The sequence below is a fragment of the Spermophilus citellus genome, assembly GCF_964194105.1.
Source record: "Spermophilus citellus genome assembly, contig: SCAFFOLD_356, whole genome shotgun sequence".
Lineage (NCBI taxonomy): Eukaryota > Metazoa > Chordata > Mammalia > Rodentia > Sciuridae > Spermophilus > Spermophilus citellus.
In genome coordinates, this window is record NW_027673116.1 from 21,924 (window position 1) to 45,937 (window position 24,014).

General features: G+C 36.8%; 1 pseudogene across 1 annotated transcript in view; it reads left to right on the forward strand.

Annotated features, from left to right (window-relative positions):
- The first annotated feature begins 2,029 nt into the window (after positions 1-2,029).
- LOC308640082 (electrogenic sodium bicarbonate cotransporter 1-like) overlaps positions 2,030-24,014 on the forward strand; it is a 118,080-nt pseudogene continuing 96,095 nt past the window's right edge. The window contains exons 1-2 of the transcript in view: positions 2,030-2,286; positions 16,403-16,563. The product of the transcript in view is annotated as an electrogenic sodium bicarbonate cotransporter 1-like (transcript). The remainder of the gene's footprint in view (positions 2,287-16,402; positions 16,564-24,014) is intronic.

The window sequence follows — 24,014 nt, forward strand, 5'->3', positions numbered from 1 at the left end:
CCCTCCCCTCCCCTCCCAACTTCTCTCTCTGCCCCATCTACTGTAGTTCATTTCTCTCCTTGTTTATTTCCCCATTCCCCTCTCAACCTCTTATATGTAATTTTGTATAGCAATGAGGGTCTCCCTCCATTTCCATGCAATTTCCCTTTTCTCTCCCTTTCCCTCCCACCTCATGTCTCTGTTTAAAGTTATTCTTTTCTTCCTGCTCTTCCTCCCTACTCTGTTCATAGTTGCTCTCATTATATCAAAGAAGACATTTGGTATTTGTTTTTTAGGGATTGGCTAGCTTCACTAAGCATAATCTGCTCTAGTGCCATCCATTTCCCTGAAAATTCTATGATTTTGTCATTTTTTATTGCTGCATAGTACTCCATTGTGTATAGATGCCACATTTTTTTTATCCATTCATCTATTGAAGGGCATCTGGGTTGGTTCCACAGTCTAGCTATTGTGAATTGTGCTGCTATGAACATCGATGTGGCAGTATCCCTGTAGCATGCTCTTTTAAGGTCTTCAGGGAATAGTCCGAGAAGGGCAATAGCTGGGTCAAATGGTGGTTCCATTCCCAGCTTTCCCAGGAATCTCCAAACTGCTTTCCAAATTGGCCGCACCAATTTGCAGTCCCACCAGCAATGTACAAGTGTACCCTTTTCTCCACATCCTCGCCAGCACTTGTTGTTGTTTGACTTCATAGTGGCTGCCAATCTTACTGGAGTGAGATGGTATCTTAGTGTGGTTTTGATTTGCATTTCTCTGACTGCTAGAGATGGAGAGCATTTTTTCATGTACTTGTTGATTGATTGTATATCCTCCTCTGAGAAGTGTCTGTTCAGGTCCTTGGCCCATTTGTTGATTGGGTTATTTGTTATCTTATTGTCTAATTTTTTGAGTTCTTTGTATACTCTGGATATTAGGGCTCTATCTGAAGTGTGAGGAGTAAAAATTTGTTCCCAGGATGTAGGCTCCCTATTTACCTCTCTTATTGTTTCTTTTGCTGAGAAAAAACTTTTAAGTTTAATTAAGTCCCATTTGTTGATTCTAGTTGTTAACTCTTGTGCTATGGGTGTCCTATTAAGGAATTTGGAACCCGACCTCACAATATGTAGATAGGAGCCAACTTTTTCTTCTATCAGACGCAGAGTTTCTGATTTGATATCAAGCTCCTTGATCCATTTTGAGTTAACTTTTGTGCATGGCGAGAGAAGGTTGTTTGTATTGAAATCTAAATATAAATCTATTGATTTATATATTATATTCATGTGTATGATATACATCAATTGTATCCGTATGTATATGTCATTGGATTATTATTATAAAAGTATACATGGGCCTTAGTTTTTAATGTGACCATCAATTTCCAAATGCTTTCATCCCTCTCTTTTTTAAAAAAGAGAAAATAACCTACAACCTGGGGGAAATTCTAGTTAAATTTTCATTACATGATTTCCAGGAGATGGGGTCAAAAGGAGCTAGTAGGGCATTCAATTATCTGCTTAAGTGTGTTGGAAAACTTTTTCCCTCTCAGGTGTACAATATTTTACTTGGACTTGTTTTTCAAGTGCATTGAAGTGTGACTAAATATTTTTGGGTACTGCCATTATGTAAAAAAGAGACCTCATCTTGTTAAATATTCCTTTACCAACTTTGCAGTTAGTTATGGTCAGCGAGGAGCCTGGGAGGGTCATGGGCTCAGACATTGGACAGAGGGAGGGTGGGTGGAAGGAGTGGGCCTAAGGAAAACCCAGGATTGGGGTGCTCTGTTGCCCCTCCCACAGCTATATGAAAATGTGATTGGTTCAAGATGATTTCTGTCTTATAATTTTGGATGGGTCATAAGTGAGGAAGGAGGAGAAGTCATGTGGTTGGGCCTCAGCACATCTGAGGGCGCAAGGTTCTTGGTTACAAACTACTCAGACCTGGAGCGCAGTTCTTTTGGAGAACTGAGATACAGTTTGGACCAAAAGAAGAGAGACCAATTTTGAGTGCTTTTTGGCTTTAGGTTGGGGATAAGGGAGAGTCAGCAAGAAAGATGTCTACTGAAAATGTGGAAGGGAAGCCCAATAACCCTGGGGAGAGAGGAAGATCTCGGAGCTACACTTTCCTCCGGGTTGTCCAGCCAGTGTTTAACCACAGTATTTTCACTTCTGCAGTCTCTCCTGCCGCAGAACGCATCTGATTCATCTTGGGAGAGGAGGATGACAGCCCAGCGCCTCCCCAGCTCTTCACCGAACTGGATGAGCTGCTGGCCGTGGATGGGCAGGAGATGGAGTGGAAGGAGACAGCCAGGTGAGGCATGGCTGATCATATGCTGTACTAACTCAGGGAAACGAGTGTGGGGCATGATAGGTGAGCCTGCAGGTGCCTTCCTCTCACCTCCACACCCTGAATGGGCAATGAGGGTGATGTTGCTGCTGCATTAAGGAGTGAACCACCCCTATTTCTTCTTTTCTTCTACATTGACATGGTTGCAGGGCACCCTTCCTTTCACTGTTGAATCATAGTTTCATTGCCCTGTGCTGTTGTAAGTTTGACTTTTATAATGAATGAGAAGTTGATCTCAATTTATATTCCTACTTTATGGTAAAGTATTTTATAGAGATAATAAACTCAGGCACCCAAAGATGATAGCCAATAGATGTGCAAATAACTCCGATTTATCTTGTGAGACCTTGTTTTATTCTCACTCCATGATAAGAGAGGCATTGTGAAGACGGTGATAGGAATTAGCAGAGTGGGATTTCAAGTAAAAACCTGTCATCTTCTAAACATCCAGCTAAAAGCAAGTAGAAGGTTCACTTCAATTTGGAGTTTAAAGACCTCAGTTTACTTTTATGCTCTGTTTCCTGTTAGCTGAATGGTATTTAGTTTCTTTGGTTTTATGCCAGATTCAGTGGTTTATGCCTATAATCCCAGTGATTCAGGAGGCTGAGGTAGGAGGAGTGCAAGTTTGAGGCCAACCTCAGCAGCTTATTAAGACCCCGCCTCAAAATAAAAAATAAAAAGAACTGCATATATAACTCAAAAGAAAAAAAAAGAACTCTGGATTCATCATCAATAATGAGTAGATAAAGTTCATTGGATTAGACAGAGCAATGAAGGGAAGGGAGGGGGTGTGAGAATAGAATAGTAGAATGAATTGGACATAACTTTCCTATGTTCAGTTATGAATGTACAACCAGTATAACTTCACATCCCGTTCAACCACAAGAATGGGATCCTAACTGGAATAAGTTGAACTCCATATATGTGTAATATGTCAAAATACACTCGACTGTCATGTATATCTAAAAAGAACAATAAAAAGTGTAGATAATCATACCTATTATGTATGATATGTATTTATGTTATATAAAATGTGTAATATTGGGGCTGGGGTTGAGGCTCAGTGTTAGAGTCCCTGCCTCGCACATGTGAGGCACTGGGTTTGATCCTCAACACCACATAAAAATAAATAAATACATTTTTAAAATGTGTAACATATTATGTATAATTATATCATATTTTTATCTACACACACACACATATATATAGATATAGAAATGCTTTCTACATTATTAACCACTATAACAGGTAGATAAACTTTCATGAGTTTCATGATTTCTGAGCTTTCCTTTACAAATAAATTCAGTTACATATCCCAGAGTAAATCTTCTTTTGTGACATGAATAATTATGTGATATAAAGACTTTGATATTGGTCTCTCATTGTTTTGTAATACAGAGATACCAATTTGTTTCAGTTTTCTAAATAAAATAATGTTAAGCTATGTCTTTTATAGACAATAATTTATTCATATCAATTCAATTTACCCAGTGCTTTTTTGAGTGATTAGTATATATCCAAGCATTATCTTATGTTCTGGGAGTGCAGTAGGGAGCAGAAGAAACACATACAGTGACCTCTGTACTTTATTGAAAAGTTTGAAGCAAGTTCAAAATGCTGTGTTACAATCTGAGGAATACCAATCAGTATCCTGATTTTTAGTTTAAGAGAAATAAAGCTAAAAAAGGCAAAGGTCTCCTGTGGTAATTGATGGAAATGGGACCTTCATCTGCTCTTCTATTCTAGATAGGCTATTCCAGAGTCAGAAAGAAGTTAATATTTTCATCATTATGATCAGTCAGAACAGATGAACTACAGAGAGCAAGCTCAATAGTCCCCCTTTTTCGACATCAGGGCTCTTTTAAGAGTTAAAGGAAGGACTTTTTTCTGAGGCATATCTTGAAAGTTTCACATATTATACCATTTACGATGAAGTCTTTGTCAATTTGATTGGGTTTTTATAGGTTAGGTACTCAGACTATGCTTTACAGATTTATGAATTTATTCTTATTTCCACAATTTTAAGTATTGCTGAATGTCTTCAGCCATTTGGTATTTTTAATACTGGAGAGGTTTTGTAAATTGATTCATTTGATAATGATTGAGAGGCTTTCATTATTCACCAAGAATTTTGAGGTAGCTTGGACTTACAGACACACCTGCTTTTAAAAAGTTTAGTAGAACCCGTGAAGACTTTCTTGCTTTCCATAACTTAAACCATGGTCAGCAAAGAAAAAAGACATTAGGTTATTCCTTACCCTCACAGTAGCATTAAGACAAGGGATCCGATTTTCAAATATTTTATTTCCACTTAATGGTAATTCTCCTTCTAATTGACATCTAGAGGGAGTGTGCTTGTTTAAACTCGTCTGTTTAATACTGAATTAATTTTTCTCTTTTACTTATAAAGCTTTGGTAGCACATCTGTATTTTACTCTAATGCTCTCAAAGATTTTTCCTTTTTGCTCTTTGGGACCTCTTGTGACACAGCAATTGTCTCTTATTTCTCTTTTTAAGAACCAATAACTTGTATACTAAAAATCTTTAAAATATAATTTTAGTCCTTAAAGTGTCCTCCGAAAAGAAGGCTTCAGAGCAAAAACTTTTACTGGTGTCTCCATTTTATTCTCTTTTCTTTCTTTCTGTTAGGAAAGTATGGAGTGAAACTTGTATTAGTGCAACCTCAATTATGTGTTGTCAGGTCTTGGTCTAGCCTTGGCTTTGCTGTTCTCTGATTGTTTAATTTTTTTTTTATTGGATGTTCACAACTTTACAAAACTCATGACAAATCATATTTCATAAAATAGAATCAATTGGGTTATGAACTCCCATTTTTTCCCCAAATACAGATTGCAGAATCACATCGGTTACACATCACATTTTTACATAATGCCATATTAGTGACTGTTGTATTCTGCTACCTTTCCTATCCTCTACTATCCCCCCTCCCCTCCCCTCCCATCTTCTCTCTCTACCCCATCTACTGTAATTCATTTCCCTCCATGTTTGTTATCCCATTCCCCTAGTAAACTCTTAAATGTAATTTTGTATAACAATGCGGGTCTCCCTCCATTTACATGTGATTTCCCTTTTTTTCTCCCTTTCCCTCCCGCCTCATGTCTCTGTTTAATGCTAGTCTTTTCTTCCTGCTCATCCTCCCTGTTCCGTTCTTAGTTGCTCTCATTATATCAAGGAAGACATTTGGTATTTGTTTTTTAGGGATTGGCTAGCTTCACTAAGCATAATCTGCTCTAGTGCCATCCATTTCCCTGCGAATTCCGTGATTTTGTCATTTTTTAGTGCTGCGTAATACTCCATAGTGTATAAATGCCACATTTTTTTTATCCATTCATCTATTGAAGGGCATCTGGGTTAGTTCCACAGTCTAGCAATTGTGAATTGTGCTGCTATGAACATCGATGTGGCAGTATCCCTGTAGTGTGCTCTTTTAAGGTCTTCAGGAAATAGCCCGAGTAGGGCAATAGCTGGGTCAAATGGTGGTTCCATTCCCAGCTTTCCCAGGAATCTCCATACTGCTTTCCAAATTGGCCGCACCCGTTTGCAGTCCCACCAGCAGTGAACAAGAGTACCCTTTTCCCCACATCCTCGCCAGCACTTGTTGTTGTTTGACTTCATAGTGGCTGCCAATCTTACTGGGGTGAGGTGGTATCTTAGGGTGGTTTTGATTTGCATTTCCTTGACTGCTAGAGATGGTGAGCATTTTTTCATGTACTTTGATTGTTTAATTTTGAACATATCACGGGGTCTCCCTGAGTTTGTGTTTTCTGTTCTATCAAAGGATCATAATATTGGGTTGTAGCCTTTCTAACATAAGCCTATTTTATTGCTCTAAAATTTTATTCAGATGTGTGTATTGTTGTAGTTAGCTGTGGCTGGTTTGATTCTTATTTTTATCTTGAAATTTTGTAGTTATCATAGAGTGCAGGGATTGTTGTCTGTTTTTTATTTCAGTCAAAATTAGACTGTGCTTTATTTGACATTATCCTTAGTCCCAAAAGGGTGGAGAGGTCGCAGTTCATTGTATATAGGTAACCCAGTGTTGAATGAGATGGGCTTAATATTTCCCTTTAAGATCATTACAGATTAAAGTGATCTTGAATTATTTACTACCATCTTTGAAGACTTTTTTTTTAAGCATCTTTGCCATCTTAGTGATGTAATCAGTTTCTCAGAGACTGTATTGCCTGTAGGAAGAGCACTGGGAGTATACTGTGTGTCAGGGAGAAGTTGTCTAGGAATAAAAAGCACTCACACTCATTAATAGCCCACACTTTATAACTTCTCATATGTAGTATTTGCCACAATTACTATTAATTAATTTTTATCACTAATTTGTGTTTTTATTATTTCCATCTGTTTTCCCTCATGACACTAAACCTGGGGACTACCATGGCTGTTCACTATGGTGTTCCCAGTGCCTTGCTGTTCTTGATTCATACTGGGTGATAAATATTTGTTGAATATGTGATAAGTTCATAACTGATTGCCTTAGAAATAACCACTTTGCAAATTCCATGATTTTGTCATTTTTTAGTGCTGCGTAATATTCCATGGTATATAAATGCCACATTTTTTTTATCCATTCATCTATTGAAGGGCATCTGGGTTGATTTCACAGTCTAGCAATTGTGAATTGTGCTGCTATGAACATCGATGTGGCAGTATCCCTGTAGTGTGCTCTTTTAAGGTCTTCAGGAAATAGTCCGAGTAGGGCAATAGCTGGGTCAAATGGTGGTTCCATTCCCAGCTTTCCCAGGAATCTCCATACTGCTTTCCAAATTGGCCGCACCCGTTTGCAGTCCCACCAGCAGTGTACAAGAGTACCCTTTTCCCCACATCCTCGCCAGCACTTGTTGTTTGACTTCATCATGGCTGCCAATCTTACTGGGGTGAGGTGGTATCTTAGGGTGGTTTTGATTTGCATTTCCTTGACTGCTAGAGATGGTGAGCATTTTTTCATGTACTTATTGATTGATTGTATGTCCTCCTCTGAGAAGTGTCTGTTCAGGTCCTTGGCCCATTTGTTGATTGGGTTATTTGTTATCTTATTGTCTAATTTTTTGAGTTCTTTGTATACTCTGGATATTAGGGCTCTATCTGAAGTGTGAGGAGTAAAAATTTGTTCCCAGGATGTAGGCTCCCTATTTACCTCTCTTATTGTTTCTCTTGCTGAGAAAAAACTTTTCAGTTTAAGAAAGTCCCATTTGTTGATTCTTGTTATTAACTCTTGTGCTATGGGTGTCCTATTAAGGAATTTGGAGCCCGTCCCCACAATCTGTAGATCGGAGCCAACTTTTTCTTCTATCAGACGGAGAGTCTCTGATTTGATATCTAGCTCCTTTATCCACTTTGAGTTGACTTTTGTGCGTGGCGAGACGGGGGGATTTAGTTTCATTTTGTTGCATATGGATTTCCAGTTTTCCCAACACCATTTGTTGAAGATGCTATCCTTTCTCCATTGCATGTTTTTAGCCCCTTTATCAGATATAAGATAGTTGTAGCTTTGTGGATTAGTCTCTGTGTCCTCTATTCTGTACCATTGGTCCACCCACCTGTTCTGGTACCAGTACCATGCTGTTTTTATTACTATTGCTCTGTAGTATAGTTTGAAGTCTGGTATCGCTATACCACCTGATTCACACTTCCTGCTTAGAATTGTTTTTGCTATTCTGGGTCTTTTGTTTTTCCATATGAATTTCATGATTGCTTTGTCTATTTCTACAAGAAATGCCATTGGGATTTTGATTGGCATTGCATTGAACCTATAGAGAACTTTTGGTAATATCGCCATTTTGATGATGTTAGTTCTGCCTAACCATGAACAGGGTATATTTTTCCATCTTCTAAGATCCTCTTCTATTTCTCTCTTTAGGGTTCTGTAGTTTTCATTGTATTAGTCTTTCACCTCTTTTGTTAGGTTGATTCCCAAGTATTTTATTTTTTTTGAGGATATTGTGAATGGAGTGTTTTTCCTCATTTCTGTTTCAGAAGTTTTATCGCTGATATACAGAAATGCCTTTGATTTATGAGTGTTGATTTTATATCCTGCCACTTTGCTGAATTCATTTATTAGTTCTAGTAGTTTTTTTGTAGACCCTTTTGGGTCTTCTAGGTATAGAATCATGTCATCCGCAAATAGTGATAATTTAAGTTCTTCTTTTCCTATTTTTATGCCTTTAATTTCTTTCGTTTGTCTAATTGCTCTGGCCAGTGTTTCGAGAACTATATTGAATAGAAGTGGTGATAGGGGGCATCCCTGTCGTATTCCAGATTTTAGAGGGAATGCCTTCAATTTTTCTCCATTCAGAATGATGCTAGCCTGAGGCTTGGCATAGATAGCTTTTACAATGTCGAGGTAAGTTCCTGTTATCCCTATTTTTTTCTAACGTTTTGAACATAAAGGGATGCTGTACTTTGTCAAATGCTTTTTCTGCGTCTATTGAGATGATCATATGGTTCTTCTCTTTAAGCCTATTGATGTGGTGAATAACATTTATTGATTTCCGTATATTGAACCATCCTTGCATCCCAGGGATGAATCCTACTTGATCATGGTGCACAATTTTTTTGATATGCCTTTGTATCCAATTCGCCAGAATTTTATTGAGGATTTTTGCATCTAGGTTCATTAGAGATATTGGTCTGTAGTTTTCTTTCTTTGAGGCGTCTTTGAAAGAGCAGATTATGCTTAGTGAAGCTAGCCAATCCCTAAAAAACAAATACCAAATGTCTTCTTTGATATAATGAGAGCAACTAAGAGCAGAACAGTGAGGCTGAGCAGGAAGAAAAGACTAGCATTAAACAGAGACATGAGGCGGGAGGGAAAGGGAGAAAAAAAAAAGGGAAATCACATGGAAATGGAGGGAGACCCTCATTGTTATACAAAATTATATATAAGAGTTTACGAGGGGAATGGGATAACAAACATGGAGGGAAATGAATTTCAATAGATGGGGTAGAGAGAGAAGATGGGAGGGAAGGGGAGGGGGGATATTAGAGGATAGTAAAGGTAGCAGAATACAACAGTCACTAATATGGCAGTATGTAAAAATGTGATGTGTAACCGATGTGATTCTGCAATCTGTATTTGGGGTAAAAATGGGAGTTCATAACCCAATTGATTCTAATCTATGAAATATGATTTGTCATGAGCTTTGTAATGTTGTGAACATCCAATAAAAAAAATAAATAAATGTAATCCTGACTGCAAAAAAAAAAAAAAAAAAAAAAAAAAAGAAATAACCACTTTGGATATAATGGTTTTTTAGACATATTAATTGGCCAAAGTTGGAATTCTATTATAATTTCTCTCTTTCTGAATGATGAATGCTTGTGGAACAACAGCCCCAAGGTACCTAGCATATCACTGATAAAGCAGAAGAAGACCTTTGTTTAAAGTTTTAAACTACTTCATCAATGTGTGAATAGCACCTGCATTTTTATCTCTAAGCTAGACTTCTTTCCTTACTTAATTGGAATTAAATATAATTGGAACTATTGGGAGTCTCAAAATCCATGTTTCCAGATCTGCATCTCCTACAGATTTCTCCACATCAGTAAATAGTTTACTCTTCTAGTTGTGTCAGCCAGAATGTTGGTCTTTTTTGATGCCTGTCTTTCCCTTTACCTGCTATTTGATCAACTGGCAAATTCTGTTTCTCCCTTAAAGGTACTCAGATATTCAGATGTCTTACCACATTTCACCTTCAGTACTCCCATGACCTTGGCGCAGGCTACCATCTTGCACCTAGATTACTGTGAGTGGCTCCACCTAGTTGGTCTCTCTGCACCAGCCCTTACTTCCCTCATGAGCTATCCACCCTGGTCTCTTTGACCTTATCTCCTCTTTTCTTTCTCCTTATTCAGTCTGCTTGATCCCCACTGGCCTGTCAGGCTCTATTCTGTCAAGGACTTTGCCCTTGCTGTCCCCTCTTCCTGCCATGTACCACCACAGTTACCTGCAGAATTCATTTCCCCTCCTTCAGGTCTTCATTCAAATATTATCTTCCCAGGGCTGCCCTATCTATAGTTGAAACTTTCCCTCAACACTTCCTAGCACTTGCTCATCATTACTTTAGTTTTTACCACTTGTCACCATTTGGCGTATTATGTATATTGTTATTGTCCTTTCCCAATAGAACTAAAGTTCTGTGAGGGCAGTTGTTTTGTTTATCACTCTATTCCTAGTGCTAGGTACTACCTGGCACATACTTATGCTCAAGAAATATAGGTTAATAGAATGAATGAAAAGAGAAATAGAGCCTTGATCCTTAGTTTGCTGCTCCATCTAAATTCTCTGAAGGTTTGGAAATGATTATGCTTCCAGAAATGTTCAGATTTTAAGCAGTCTTTACTTCAGAATGTTTTTTGTGGTAATTTGACTTCTATTTGTGATGTCCATTTCCCAGACATGATAATTTATTTTCCCCTATTAAAAGTTCTCCAACCTACCAGACTAATAAAAAAGCTTTTGCTTAGAAGGAATTCATTTTATATATGAAGATGTGACATGAATCTTTTTCTGATTTTAAAAAAAATTTGAGAATTCTGTCCTGCAACAACCTCAGTTGATAGACATGTTTTGCGGGGAGAGGGCTGGGGTTTGAATTTCAGGCTTCATGAATGCTAAGAAGGTGCCCTACCACTGGGCTACACTCACAGGTGGTAGAATGTTGTATTCCAAGGAGAGCTAACCTTTCATACTTCTCCAGCTTAATGCAGTTTCTATGGAGTCTATACTCCACAGAACACAATTCCCCCCTACTTTTCCTTTTTAGGTTCTATACTTTTCAGTTGGTACTGATTTGATTTGACTGAGAATATTCTACATGGAGCCTCAGCATTACTGTGGTTTGAATCCTACTTCAGGAATTTCAGGTTGGCCCTGTGCCTCAAACAATAAGGAGATTGTTTCCAGTAATAGGGGAGATGCCCTATTTAAGTCTTATAAGGTGCAGTAGTCATGTAGTACTATGAACAAGAGAAGTTTTTACTTATATGGAGTTTAAAGTAACAGTCAATTCTATCTGCCACCCACCCATCTTTTCACATCCTGTCTCTGTTCTTCTTTTTCCTGTAAGTTAGAACTTTGAATTTTCAGCGACTCTTCCAAAACAGAGCCCAAGTTGAACACTGCACAAAGGATAGACTTATCAGACCCCACAAATGCATCTTATCAATGGAATGGCAAGGAATGTGACTCTTTTTTTAAAAGAGTACTTCTGAATGTTTGCTCATTATAAAAATGACATTCACTGAGATAGCAGTGATTAAAATCAAATCATTTGGAAATGGTACAGAAGTCTTGCTTCTTGTTAAGAACCTAGGTATCAGCTAGTGGGTTCATGAAGCAAGTGGGTAAAAAGAATAATTTGTGGCCCAGATTTGGTGATGGCCCAACAACTGGAGGAAGGGACTCCCCCCCTCTCCCCCCAACTCTTTATTTCTTTGAGCTAGGAATATATCTGCAAATGTGATTATTGTTTTTTGGCTTTGCTTCAGTAAATTTTCAGATGGACAGTGCTGGAATTCACTACTGTTAAGTGAATGTGTTAAAGATCACTTATCCAGCATAACTCAAACAGTGCTGGCAAACCTGGGTAAAAAGAAAAGCTGTCACAGTTTCAACAGATAGGAGCCAACAAAGGGAAAGGGTGTTGATGTTTCATGTCCAGTGGGACAGCACAAGGGAACACCTATTTGTGTTTCGGCTGATTGACCTGACTCACCTCTGGGAAACCTAATTTAAGGTCACGGTCATGACACATCAGAAGGTACACTGACCCTGTGGATTTTGACATGGATCACTTTCTTTCCAATCTACACTTTCTCTCTTTTTGTACTGAATTACTCTGGGAAATTCCATTTGAGACCATTTTTTTTTTCTGTAAGAAAAAGGCTTGAGAATTCTAATCAGAATGTAATTATATGTAGTTACATCTAGATAATTATATGCAATAATTTTTACAGTCCATCTAGAAACTTAAGAATTCTCCTTAAAATCATACTTTATCCCAGGTATGTACTAGCATCGACTTCTTTTATATGTAATGAGGCATTTATTAATTAGCAAGAAATTTAGTATCATTTCAGTAGTTTTATGTAGTTGGGTTATATTCTAGTGCAAAGGTCGTGTCTATTTTCCACTGTAAAACTGGAAGGTTTTTAAGTTAGAGGTCTTGTCTTTTCTTAATTATATTTAATCATATGATTGGAAAGTTGCAAAATCCAGTGATTCCCAGTGGACCTTCTGTTTCTTCAACAAACGAGTGAAAAGCTGTTTGGTTGGCAGTCACTCAAAGTGTGGTAAACTGCAAAGTACTTTATCATTATTCTTCTAAGACTTTGGAATAAATAAACTTCACCTAATAAACTCCCCTCCAAGGGTACAACGGTTTTGTAATTGCAAGCATTTAAAAAGCCAACTTTTGAAATTAATTTTCCTGTAATATGTCAAGTACTGAAACAAGAGGAAAAGTCAGAAACTTATTCCAAATATATGGTTACTCATAGTCATTATGAAGGGTACATAGTGGCTTTTAGTACACTCTACAATAAAAACGTCTGTTTTTTTAAAAAAACATAATTGCATGGTTATAAAGCACCTTTACAGATTCATTGGCACTCAGGCTGAACTTTGGTCTTTTGCCTTAGCCTTCTTTTTAATGGCTTCTGATTTGAATTGAGTAGTGTTCAGTTTTTTTTTTCCCCACAAGTTTGTCCTTGGTATGTGAGGTAGATAGATATAGTGCGTGCAGTTTCCAGAATGAAACTATCTGCAAACAATCTGTTTATATGGGCACACCATTCTTTTGTGCTTAAATGAATATGTTGAAAGTATAATTGTTCCTTGAACACTTGAGATAGTACATTCTGAAGGAATTTCATAGGCCTTATCCCAGGGTTCCGTTATGCTGTTAGCTGTGCTATAATATGACATCATCACAGCTCTCAATATTTACTGAAGGCAAAGTGAAGTAGTTGCTGAGCTGAGATAATACTTATCCCTTAGGAATGTAGATTTTAAGCAAAGGCTAGTTTTAAGACTTTATGTTTCCATTCGTTTATGGTTAAATCTTGACCTAAAGGGCTAGTATAATCCAGAAGGGTGAGTAATGCTATTTTGTAAGTCCAACTTAGTTGGGATTTATGATTTCTAATTTTTAAAATGTACTTTTAAAATGTCTTCAAATTCATATTTTAAGTCCAATCAGGTTCCTTACACTGTTAACTATGGAGAGGAATGCATAAGAGGCAGCCACAAAGGAATCCAGTGATTTTGCTTCTCTTTTTTTAACAAAAATTTTATTAAATTTATTTTGTTTGGGCAGTTGAGGATTGGCTTAGCCTTTTTTTGGCTACAGTAATATAATATCATAGATTGGGTAGCTTATAGATAACAGAAATGTATTTCTCACAGTTCTGAAGGCTGGGAAGTCCAAGATCAAGGCCACAGCAGCAGTAGTGTCTGAGGGGTGATACTTTCTCATGTAAAGTGCCTTTTTAGCTGTATCCTCACATAGTAGAAGAGGCTATCTGTCTACTTGGGACTCTCTCTATAAGGGCACTAATCCCAATCACAAGGACTCCACCCTTCTGATCAAAGTACTTCCAAAGTACTTCCTAATACTATCACCTTGGGGGTAAGATTTCAACATATGAATGTCAGGGAACATAAACATTTATACCATAGCAAGGGTAATGGCAGAAAAGAACCACTGTCAAATACTGGACATCAGTGATGTATAGTTTTCTTTTAAGGAACAGGTTTAGCAGTACAGGTTGATGGAAATTAATAGAAAGGAGACACTCATTTAGTAAGGATATTAGGGTAATGAGGACATATAAGATATTTCATTTAAAATAATTTCTAGTTGATTCTTGTCATTCATCTTGGGCTTGAATCTACCACCAAAGAATCTACCTGTAATTTAATAAGAATATACTTAGAAATAGAAAATGAGGAGTCACTACACTCTCTATAAATTATATAACTCTATGTAACCCTGACTTGATTTCATATACCATGAAATCTTCTGTCTACTGGAGCCTGAACTTGGGCAATAAATTATAACCTCAGATGTAAATACAGTTCCCACAACCATTACCAAAAAACATGGTTAAAGAATTTATGAACAAGTTGGAAAAAATGTTATACCTAAAGTTAACCAATGTATCATATTGCATAAAATGATTATTCTTGAAATAACCCTGATTACCTAATTACCTCTTATTGTTTTGGTTACACCCATAGAATTCTATAAGTGTGTGATGTAAAACTGTCATTTTTTTCTTCTCCTAGCCCCTTCTATTTCTCTGGCTCTCATTCAAACCAAAATGAAGAAGTGCTAATTCAATCACAGGTGTGCATATACGCACACCAACATGCATGCAAGAGTATTAGGACTCATTGATTCTTTACTGGAGTGTGAGTCAACCACTCTTGTAGAAATAAACTAGGTTTCATTCTGAATTTCAGAGCCTCTTTGGTGTTGTTGTTGACCTTTTAAATCTTGGGGAAAACATTTAAAAATCTCCACTGCTTACCTTTTTTGGGGTGTGGGATATAAGGGGAAAAAGCAGGGGTCTTAGAATTGAGTGAGATTGGGATGGGGTTACCACTGACACAGGAATTGCCTGGCTCTCTGGGGCTTCATGACAGGAGCATGGAGGGAGAGTCTTTGAATATGGCAGAATACTTCTGAATCATATTTGTGTTAGTCTTGATTAAATTCTAAATATTATCTGGCTTTGTGGTTGATCGCTTGATCTATTTTCACTCGGTTTCTCCTGATGTGTGTTTCCCTTTCCTTTGGGGTTGGTAAGAGTTCTATAAATAATACTTTATATAGAGTTTCCTCTGTTCTCTGCCCTTTGTTCTCATCTTTGGTGAGTTAGGTGAGTGTTTAGCTTTTTCTAGGAAAACATTTTTTCAATCATTAACCCTTTGGGTGAAAAATGTAGGAAAAACAATTTTTAACTCCCTCTTTCTTTTATCCAGTATCTTTCATAATGTTTGAATAAAACAAAGCAGTGTGTTCATTTGGATGGTGATGTATAGCAATCAAAGATGCTTTTCTGTTTCCTTTAACAGTGTACGACAGTCCATGTGTAATGTATGGGATATAAAAACTACCAAATGTGCTTTGCTCTACCTGAACTTTTTGTTTCTGAATATTGCCGTATTATCAAAATGTCTAGGAGTCTTAGAAAGCAGCAGCTATGGCTGTTTGTTCCATTGCTAAGGTTTATAGAAGATCTGTTATTATCAGAGTAGATCTGTTTTTCACTGAGCTTGTATATTTTTAAACACACATGGAACCAGACTTGCAGGCGAAAGCTTCTGTTAGAATCTCAATGAGAGGGAGCATTTGTTAGCTGAGAAATAAACAAAGACACAGCAAACATGATGACCCTCTGTTAAGCATCCACAAAGGGAAACTTTATGTTCATTTCACCACTTGACACATCAGGGTTTCCAACTGTTTGAGATAAATATTGGTTCATCACTAATATTTTACCTTACATGAACCTGCCTTGTGAAGTCTCAATAAGATCCTCTTGGTGGTGGCTATTTTTATACATTGTAGGTTCTATCCACATGGAGAATTTTGAGATGCATATTTTTCTACCTTATTTAAAAAGTTTAGTTAAAGAATCATTCTTGGGGGCTGTGGTTGTGGCTCAGTGGTAGAGCACTTGCCTAACATGTGTGAGATACTGGGTTCAATCCTTACCACCATACAAAAATAAAAAAAATAAAAAATAAAATCATTCTTGGTGTTTTCATGGTTACATGTGGGCAGGTATAAAAACAAAGATGTTTTGTCTCTTTTTGGTTACTTTTATTCTCTCTAACTGTAGGGTGAGGAGTGGTCTATGACTCTGGGTGTATTCCAGAAGGTAATGCAATAAATGATAGAGTAAGCTATTAAAACTTTACAAAATGAGACATAAAAAAGAAAGTTCTGGTAAGAGTGGAAATGGAGGGGTTGACATTGCTATTTCTAGAGGAAGTTGGAGCAATTTTAATTATTATTCACTATTTTCATCTTTCTAGATGGATTAAGTTTGAAGAAAAAGTGGAACAAGGTGGGGAGAGGTGGAGTAAGCCCCATGTGGCCACGTTGTCCCTACACAGCTTATTTGAGCTTAGGACATGTATGGAGAAAGGATCGATCATGCTTGACCAGGAGGCTTCTTCTCTCCCACAGTTGGTGGGTAAGTATACTGTTTAGGTTCCTATTACTATTTTGCCTTCACAAGTCATGAGTCTACATTAATGCAGAGGCCTACTAGTGGAAGTAGAGTTGAATAGTATATAACAATCTTTTCCTTTCCACATTGTGAAATTAGTGTGGTTTATTGTAGAAAAGTTGAAAGTCAGAAAAGAAAAATGTAGCTGAGCACAGAGGCACACACCTGTAATCCTAGTGGCTTGGGAGGCTGAGGCAGGAGGATCGTGAGTTCAAAGCCAGCCTCAGCAAAGCGAGGTGCTAAGCAACTCAGTGAAACCCCATCACTAAATAAAATACAAAATAGGGCTGGGGATGTTGCTCAGTGGTCAAGTGCCCCTGAGTTCAACCCCAGGTACCCCTCTTCACCCCCCAAAAAAGATAAAAAAATAAAATGTCTTCTGTAATATGTCTCTAGTCAAAACCATTGTTAACATTTGGAAATATTTTCTTCCTGATTTATTTTCCAATCTTCTCTTTCATGCTTTTCATTTTTTATATTATTTTTCCTTATATTTAGGATTGTACTATTTATTTATAGATTTGTATTAATTTAATTCACTTATTGGCACAAGATTAATATTTTGAGTAGACTCTCTCACTCACCCATCTTTGGTCTTATCAGACCAGAAGTTGGCACATTAAATTTCTAGAACTCTTTGACCTACACGTTGCATCGAGCTTCTGTGCACTTCAGTTTCAGCATCTGCAAAATGGAGCTTAAATCTTCTATAAAAAGGGAAATAGTCTGGGTCCTGCATTGGATGTCAAGCTTTTTAGCTGTGTATAGAGAAAGCTTATGAAGGCAGCGAGCAGGTAGGACCTTTTGGGTTAGTGACTGAGTCAGTTCACATTGTTGCTGAGTATTATTTGTATCACCAAGAACTTGTGAAATTTCTCTGCCTGAAATTCTACCATTTAAAGATTCATTCCATCGAGCCCAGGGTTTGTCCTCTATAAACATGTGCACATTCTCTGGAAGGTATCGTGTATCAATCCCATGAGATATAGAATGACATCACAGGAAAGATGATGGATTTAAAATTGGGAGGGGGGGCTTTAATTAAAGTTTACCTCTGCTGACATGGGTGACCAAGGATAAAGCAAGTAATTTAACTCTTGTGCAGTCTTATTAATCTATAAAAGCAGGATGAAGCAGAGTTGTTATGAGAATAAAATGAGATCATTAGATGTATTTGTTACAATTTAATTATCTAGATCTTTTTACATGTCACCTGGCAGAGGGCTGAGTGAAGACTGAGTCAGGTTAAATAGATACTCAGGGATTTCATGAGCAGGAAAAAAGATTCCAAATGGTGTGGCAGACAGAGCTGGAAATGGTTGCATAGTTTCTTGACTATGCCTGGAGCTGATCAACAGGAGATGAAAGTCAAAGTGGAATTACACATGGGAGCTTTTCTTTAAAGCTGTCTTTGGGGTCTTCAGCACCAGAAAGAGCTTAAGGAGCTTCTGGTCTTCAGCAGCTAATTGACCCCTTTACATGTAGTAGAAGACAGATTCCACATTAAATTGGAACCTCTTTAGCCAATGGCCACAGAGAGAACTTCTGATATTTACTGCATTTAAGAAAGGTTAATCGAAGCATTTTATGTTCTTGCATTAATTTTCCATTACCTTTTATTATCAACTGTGAACCTTTTCCCTAACCTCCATGCATTTACTTTAAAAATTGTCATTACATGTTAAAATTAGACACCACTGGGTCATTTTGAGGTATCATCCTTCACTAATATGTTTGCTCCACAGTCCCTGGGGCAAGTAGGCAGAGAGCCAGCGCTGTCATTCTGGAGCTAATAATACAGACATACAGTTCAGAGGCAAATCACATGTCATGAGCAAAACAAAGGGAGAAAGGGGGAAGAGGCTGGTTTTGCAGGCATGGGAAGAAAGCTTGCTTGAAAGAGTGTAACTGGCTAACAACAAAGACTTACAGATCCTTGGAGAGAATCAAAACCTTCTGGAGGGTAAAACATGAAGAATAAAAGGTCCTATTTTATCTAGTTTAAAATGACAGAAGATGGAACAGTAATTTGAAGAGTTATAGTCATTTAGTTAAGAAAAAAATCCTTTCTAGCAGAGGGTAAAATGGAGTTGTTCCCAAATCCTGAATCATGCTATAATTTTCAGTTGAAAATTATTCACAGCTAAGTCTTAAGATGCATCTCCCCCCACACTCCAATTTTATTTCAAAAATAAGATGAAAAACTAATAGCAACTATGATAGCAAATATCAAAAAACAATAGTATGCTGCTTATTCTTCTTTGCAGTCCACCAGCTACCACGTCTCATCAGTCTGCCTCTCAGAGGCTTCCCACCCTGAGCTCAAAGGCAGTGCCATAGGAGGGGCCTTGAGATGCATGGGGGCTATGAGTGGCGGGTGACTATTTAAGCAGGTGTCACTTCTCATACTTACCAAAAAAAAAAAAAAGAAACAAAAATTTAGCCTAATTCTGATTCTTCTCAGGACCTCTATGTGCTTTTTCCATGAAGAACCCCTTCTGCATGCTAATAGAAAAACTTATCTTTTTAAAAAAGTATCATAAAGGGTAAAACATTTTCATGGATTATTTTAATAGTTTTATTATTAGCATCATCATCATAATTCTACATTTAACGAGTGTCATTCATATTTGAAGCCAAGTCCATGGGAATTTTCCTTCCCTTCTAAGTTAAAAACATTATAAGCCATTTCAGGTATTCTATTATGATAAAAAATGGATCAGGGAAATGTACCTCTATTTTTGGAGCTCATTTTGTATGTAAAGGCATTCCTGAGCTGTGCATGTTGGCAGATGTGTGAGTTCTGTTGCTTCTTGCTTTTCACACCTTTTTATATTTTCAAAATGACTTTATTTCTATTGTTTCTTCTAATTACAAAACGAATATATGCTTATTTTAAACTAATACAGAAAAATGTAACCCACAAAAATAGAAATACCCACTCAACTAATTTTCAGATCTATCTTCTCAGGTTGCTTGCCTGCTTTCTTTTCTTTTCATTTACACACACACACACACACACACACACACACACACATTATTTATTTTAGTAAAGGTACTAAATATAGTTCAGATACTACTGAACTATATCCCCATCCCTTTTTATTTTTTGAGGCAGAGTTGCTAAGAATGATCTTGAAATTGTGATCCTCTGGCTACAGCTCTGCCAACTTGCTGGGATTATAGTCATGCACCACTGTACCTGCGTCTCAGCATTTTTTCTATGCAACCGTTTATGCATCTATAATTTATTTCACAAAGCAGAATCATAGTGCCTCATTTTTTTAAAAAAAAAATCTTTATTTTATTTACTTATTTGTATGTGGTACTGAGGATCGAACCCAGTGCCTGAAGCATGTGAGGCAAGAGCTCTACCACTGAGCTACAACCTCAGTCCACATACTGCCTCATTTTAAAACATAACAATATTTTTCCATGTTATTAAATTTGAATGTAATTTTAATGTATTAAAATTACACAGTATTATCACACAGTGTTTAATAATCTATTATTGGGTGTTTAAATTGCCTTCAAATTTTTTATTGTAAAGAAAAGAAGCAAAGATATTTCTTATAGTTTCGTGAAATTGTTAGATTATTTTCTTGGTATGAATTTCTAATGGTAGAATGTTCAGAAGCTTTGAACATATTCAAAGGTTTTGATATGTATTTGTGAAACAATCTTCAAGAAAGTGTCCTAGTCACTTTATCATTAATGCATAAAATTGCCTGCTGCATGCACCCTTCATACCATGGGGGATTGATTTGTCTTTTTAATTTTTATCACTTTGGTGGATTAAAAAAATACCTCATAATTGGTTTAATTTGCATAAATTTGTTTAAATTGTCTTTCTTAATCTTGAAGTTGAGTATTTGCGTATTTTTTGGCCCTTTGTATTGCTTTTAAGAAGTCATTTGTGACCTTTGGCCATTTTTCTGTTGCATCACATCTTTCTTTTCTTTTTTTTTTTTTTTTAAAGAAAGAGTGAGGAGAGAGAGAGAGAGAGAGAGAGAGAGAGAGAGAGAGAGAATTTTTTTTTAATATTTATTTTTTTTAGTTCTCGGCCGCACGCATGCCAGGGGAGCGCGCTACCGCTTGAGCCACATCCCCAGCCCCTCACATCTTTCTCTTGGTTTGCAAAAGTTCTGCATGTATTGATTCTTTTCTTGTCTAGAGTTTTCTTTTTAAATCTAAATAAAAACATGTGACCTGGAGAAAGATCTAAACTGTGAGTCAAAAAAACTGGTTTTATTGTTTTTGTTTTTGTTTTTTTTTTTTTTTTTGCCTCTAGTGAGTCTACATGTGTGGACCAGCACCTCTCTAGCCCGCTCTTTTCTCACCTGTGTAATAAGAGCTTGAACTCTTTATTTTTTTAATTTGTTTTAATTAGTTATATATGACAGTAGAATGCATTTATGTACTTTGATATACATAGATGGCATGCAATTTCTCAATTTTCTGTGTGTACATGTTGCAGAATCATATTGGTCATGTGGTCACATATATACATACAGTAATAATGTCTGTTTCATTCTACTATCTTTCCTAGCCCCACATTTCCCCTCTCTTCCCCTCCCATCACTTCCCTCTACCTAATCTAAGGTAATGCTGTTCTTCCCTAGTGCCCCCTACCTTATTGTGAATTAGCATCTGCATATTAGAGAAAACATTTGGCCTTTGGTTTTGTGGGATTGGCTTATTTCACTTAGCATGATCTTCTCTAACTTCAACCATTTACTGGCAAATACCATAATTTCACTCTTTAAAGCTGAGTAATATTCCATGGAGTATATATACCACATTATATTTATTCATTCATCTATTGAGGGACACCTAGGTTGGTTCCATAGTATAGCTATTGTGAATTGAGCTGCTACAAACATTGATGTGGCTGCATCACTATAGTATGCTGGTTTTAATTCCTTTGGGTATAAACCAAGGAGTGGGATAGCTGGTTAAATAGTGGTTCCACTTCCAATTTTCTGAGGAATCTCTATACTGCTTTCCATAGTGGCTGCACCAATTTGCAGTCCCACCAGCAATGTATGAGTATACCTTTTTTACCTCATCAACATTTATTATTGACTATATTCTTGATGATTGCCATTCTGACAAAAATGAGATGAAATCTTAGAGTAGTTTTGATTTTCATTTCTCTAATTGCTAGAGATTTTGAACACTTTTTCATATATTTGTTGATCAATTGTATTTCTTCTTCTGTTAAATGTCTGTTCAGTTCCTTAGCCCATTTATTGATTGGGTTATTTGTTTTTATGGTGTTAAGTTTTTTGAGTTCTTTATATATTCTAGAGAGTAACGCTTTATTGGAGGTGATGTAGAAAAGATTTCCTCTCAATCTGTAGGTTTTCTCCTCAGGTTATTGTTTCCTTTGATGAGAAGAAGCTTTTTAATTTGAATCCATCCCATTTATTTATTCTTGATTTTACTTCTTGTGCTTTAGGAGGTCTTGTTAAGGAAGTAAGATCCTAGGCCGACATGGTGAAGATTTGGGCCTATTTTTTTCTTCTGTTAGCCACAGGGTCTCTGTTCTAGTGCCTAAGTCTTTGATCCATTTTGAGTTGATTTTTGTGCAGGGTGAGAGGTAGAGGTTTAATTTCATTTTGCCACATATGGATTTCCCGTTTTGCTGGCACCAGTTGTTGAATAGGCTATATTTTCTCCAGAGAAAGTTTTTGGCACCCTTGTCTAGTATGAGATAACTGTATTTATATGGGTTTGTCTCTGTGTCCTGTATTCTGTACCATTGGTCTACAAGTCTATTTTGGTGCCAATACCATTCCGTTTTTGTTACTATAGTTCTGTAGTTTAAGGTCTGTTATTGGGATGTTTTCTGCTTCACTTTTCTTGCTAAGGATTACTTTAGCTATTCTGGGTCTCTTATTTTTCCAAATAAATTTCATGACTGCCTTTTCTATTTTTATGAAGAATGTCATTGGGATTTTAATAAGAATTGCATTGAGCTCTTTAGTTTTTTAAAATTTGTTTTAATTAGTTATACATGACAGTAGAATGCATTTATGCACTTTGATATACATAGATGGCATGTAATTTCTCATTTTTCTGAGTGAACATGTTGCAGAATCATATTGGCTTTTGGTACTATAGCCGTTTTGACAATATTAATTCTGCCTATCCAAGAGCATGGGATATCTTTCCATCTTCTGAGGTTTTCTTCAGTTTCTTTTTTTAGTGTTCTGTAGTTTTCATTGTAGAGGTCTTTCACCTCTTTTGTTAGATTGATTCCCAGGTATTTTTTTATTTTTTATTTTTTGAGGTTATTGTGAATGCAGTAGTTTTCCTAATTTCTCTTCAGCGGATTCATCACTGATGTATAGGAATGCATTTGATTTATGAGTGTTATTTTATATCCTGCTACTTTGTTGAATTATTTTATTAGTTATAGAAGTTTTCTGGTGGAATTTTTTGGGATCTATAGGATCATGTCATCAGCAAATAGTGATTGTTTGAATTCTTCTTTACCTATTTGTATCCCTTAAATTTCTTTCTTTTGTCTAATTGCTCTGGCTAGAGTTTCAAGGATGATGTTGAATAGAAATGGTGAAAGAGGACATCCTTGTCTTGTTCTAGTTTTTAGTGGGAATGCTTTCAATTTTGCTCCATTTAGAATGATGCTGGCCTTGGGTTTAGCATATATAGCTTTTACAGTGTTGAGGTATGTTTCTACTATCCCTAGTTTTTCTAGTGTTTTGAACATGAAGGGTGCTGTATTTTGTCAAATGCTTTTTCTGCATCTATTGAGATGATCATATGATTCTTGTTTTTAAGTCTATTAATATGATGAATTACGTTTATTGATTTCTGTATGTTGAACCAACCCTGCATCCCTGGGATGAATCCCACTTGATTGTGGTACACTATTTTTTTTAATACATCTTTGTATGCAATTTGCCAGAATTTCATTGAGCATTTTTGCGTCTATGTTCATCAGGGATATTGGTCTGAAGTGTTTTTCCCTTAATGTGTCTTTGTCTAAGAGCTTGAACTCTTGCTCAGCTTTCAGCTCTGCTATCATCTGGAGCTGGCACTTTTTCTCCCAATTGGTAGCGTCTGTGGGATTTTGAACACTGAAGGCTTAATTTCAGTGTAGCTGTAAAATGTTACTGCCCCCACTTTCCTTTGAAAAGTTTCGTAGTTTATGTTTAAAGAGATTCCTATAATGTAGACCATTTTAATGGAAACTTAATGAAGGGCATAAGCCACACAGATGTTTTAACCTGTTCTAACTGGTGATTTCCAGACATTAGTAACAGGGCAGGCTGTGTATGCATATGGATTGGTTTGTGATTTTAAGGGAAAGCAAGAATAGAGGGAGGCTCTGCCAGGAATGGTAGATAAGAAAAACTTTAATCCACAACCCTGGAATTAGAGTAGGA